Here is a 3,459-nt window from a genome sequence, read left to right as displayed (position 1 = left end):
AAACCTGGAATGGTTTGGTTAAAAGTCATTTGCTATTTGTTAGCAATTGTTTTCAAGCCTGGACCAGATCCAACTGAGGTTTGCTCACTCATGAAAGTTGACCTCTCCAGCTTTGGAGAGCTTTATTGAATCAGGTCCCATGTGTTTCAATGTCAGTAATTCATTCCCACCAGGGATTGTTTTAGGGAATGTCAGATTCCCTGTTTTTTAAATAGAGCCCCTGGTGATTGGCTTTTATTTGTGTACCTTTTCTTGAAAGTCCTTTTAAATGAATGTCCATCTAAGCCTGCCCACCCTTCTTGGGGTGATCGTGCTGCTGCATCAAACAGTATTGTCACCCTATAACGGAAAGTGAAATAATAACTCTCTGTATGCAAAATAAAGGCTTACAAGTTACATTACTTTCTAATTAAAATGATCTTAAAATGAATTCTGCTCTCTGACTCTCTCTCACTCTAAAGCTGCGTACACACGTCCAATTTTTATCGTTGGAAATGAACGACGAACGACCGTTTGGCCAAAAGTCGTTTGTAAAAAAAGTAACCAACGACACCGACGAACGAGGATAGTCGTTGGAAATGAACGACCGGACCGGCGGATCGGATTGGACGACGATCGTTGACCATCGTGCAGGATCGTTCGTCGTTCGTTTACAAACGATAATAATTGGAAGTGTGTACGTAGCTTTAGCTGCCAATTTTTGTCCAGAAACACAAATGATGCTACATGTCTATCCAAAAGCTTTTAACAAATATTTTCTCACAGGCTTAATGGTGGCCCTGGAAATAAACTGTAATGTTTACAGAAAGACAATGACATTCTTGATGGCGCGCATGGTTCGAATAACACAAGTTTATTATAATGAAAAGACAACCTGAAAGTAGTATTTGTGCATTACAGAATATTTTACTGAAAGCCAGTGTACCTGATTGGATGAGTCCAATTCAATTAAAGGTGTCCATGTTAAAACGTGTGCTACTCACCTTGTCTCCAGGGTGCCGCCATCTTCTTCCTTATTCTCTTTCTGTAGACGATCTTTGATTGGCTGGGCTATGAACATGCGTAGGGAAAGATATCCTGGCAACCAATGATGATGCTGAGCATGCACAGCTAAACTTTTTGAGATATACCTGGAGTGATCAGGCAGGTAGGAGGAATTATTTCAGAAGGGACATCGTCTGTCTGATCCAAGATTCTTAATGGGGAACTTTAGTTAGTTAAAGGTGGAACAGATTATTTCTAATATTTTACCCTTATATATTTTAAAGGCATTCATGTTTTTTTATGTTTGTTTGTTTTTTTTAGTTTACACATTGAGGCTCCATAGCATTTTCTTCTATATAACCCCCTTGTGTACCAGAGATTTATTTTTCTTATTTCTCAAACGCTTATGTGCTTAACAAATATTTCTTTCCCACATATTTAGCTGCTAATGTTTCCTTATAAAATATATAAAACAATTACAGATATTATTAATACTAATATCGTCCACAATTTAAAAATGAAACTTCAAAACCCACAGGAGTTGTGTATTGTAAACTAATGGTCTAAAGGCACTTCAGACACAATCCCTTCCCTGTCCACTTAAAGTATGAGTATTAAAGTATGATGCTTGTGACAGTGACCCCAAGTTTGGGACTGCAGAAATCTCCTGGTGCTTCTGAACCTGGATATTAGGTAAGTACTCTGGCATTTGTAGTGTGAGGTCCCAGGTTTGAATCTCGGCCAGGGTGCTATCTGCATGAAGTTTGTGCCTGTGTGGTTTTCTGCTGGGTATTCCAGTTTCCTCCCACATCTCAAAAATATGTTTAATTGGCTTGCCCTCAAAGTTGACCTTAGGCTGTATTAAAGACATATGACTATGGGAGGGACATTAGATTGTGAGCTCCTTTGAAAGACAGCTAGTGACATGACTATGGACTTTGTACAGCATGGCATAATATGATGGCGCTATACAAACACTGTGTAATAATAATCTCTAGCGGGTGGTTGTTTCTCTGGCAGATTTGGTCACCTAGGCCTATGTTGGATACGTAGAAATCCAGCAGCATTTAGGTTCCTAGACAGTTCCTCTTGTGACATCAGGAAGCCTGCACATACAGACTCCAACAGATGATCCCAAGGTGAAAGCTCCGATAGCCATCAGACTAATTGATTGGTTTCCTGGTTCAGTTTTTTTTCAGTTATTTTTTTACAGTAACTGACACCACACCGCCTAATAATATGTTGAGACAAACATCTGTCCTAATTACATTTATTAAATTAATGTATCTGTTCCGACTTACATACAAATTCAACTTAAGAACAAACTTACAGTCCCTATCTCATATGTAACCCGGGGACTACCTGTACTATGTTTTAATTAAACAGCACCTAAATGTTTTATGTTGTTCTTTAACCTTTCCTGACACTTGTAATGCCACAAATACTTCCACCTTGTTACACATGCGCAACTTAGCGTTGGTTGCCAGGGAAACCCAGCATTTCCGTCAGGGATAGACTTCCAATAAAGGCAATAAAGATAGCCAGAGATCGTTTTTAGGAAGAATAGAAGGAAGATGGTGGCGCCTTGCGATGGAACGAGGATAAGTGACAGCAACTTCACTGCCATCCACAAGAATATATCGCACTACAAAACTGCAGCTGCCTCAGCCTTTTATAGTGGCTAGGTGGGGCATACATCACATGACACAGGTATCCAATAGGACACCTGCCAGGATGCCAGCACCTAAGGTGGTTGCCATGGTCTCAATTGCTCCTCTTATTGGTGCACTAGGCTATTATTTGGGGGTTTCCTTGTATCACCATCCAAAGTTCGACAACATTATTAGTTTATTGCGTATCTGAGCCCAAATTCACACAGTGTCTGTGAATACAGATCACCTTTCCTTGTATATAAACATACGCATCACTGCTGCTAAGGTACCAAGCTGATAAAGTGGGCGTGGTCAGAAAAACACTCGCTCGGATTGGCTACAGGTATCGGGGGGCGCGCCAGTGTTCTTCTCGCTGCTGTGCTCGTGCCCGCAATGTGCTCGCGCTTGTGTTGTGCTTGCTCCTGGAAGCACGCTCCCGTGTAGCGGAGCGCTGGGACACAGTGAGCGAGAGCAGCCTGAGCATGGGACCCTGAACCACCGGAGCCCGGCCACACAATCAGCAGGTGAGACCCCCTCACCCCACTATGACTGCCTGCTATGCAGCACTGTGCACATTCCCTGCACCGCACCGTATCGCCATTCATTCCATAGACATCTGCTGCATTGCCATTCTTGTAGGCATGGTAACCCAGGCATTGCGATGCTTGCTGCTGGGATGGATTAGAGTTACAATATATATTTATATCCTGCCTCCTTCTTCTATTTACCACTGTGTAATGTGTAATAAATATCAATATGCATTGGATAACCTGTGATCAGTGGGGAATAATATACACTTTCTGCAATAGGCACCCCTGACCCC

At 41.8% G+C, this 3,459-nt stretch overlaps 1 protein-coding gene across 3 annotated transcripts in view; it reads left to right on the top strand.

The window, feature by feature from the left end:
• The first annotated feature begins 3,022 nt into the window (after window positions 1-3,022).
• ELMOD1 (ELMO domain containing 1) overlaps window positions 3,023-3,459 on the top strand; it is a 62,085-nt gene continuing 61,648 nt past the window's right edge. For 2 of the 3 annotated variants that reach the window (XM_072403152.1, XM_072403150.1), the window contains exon 1: window positions 3,023-3,160. The gene's annotated coding sequence lies outside the window, so the exon portion shown is untranslated. The remainder of the gene's footprint in view (window positions 3,161-3,459) is intronic. The other variant, XM_072403151.1, reaches the window with a different exon arrangement.

This window comes from Pyxicephalus adspersus, chromosome 1 (genome assembly GCF_032062135.1).
Source record: "Pyxicephalus adspersus chromosome 1, UCB_Pads_2.0, whole genome shotgun sequence".
Lineage (NCBI taxonomy): Eukaryota > Metazoa > Chordata > Amphibia > Anura > Pyxicephalidae > Pyxicephalus > Pyxicephalus adspersus.
This window is presented reverse-complemented; position numbering and strand designations above follow the sequence as displayed.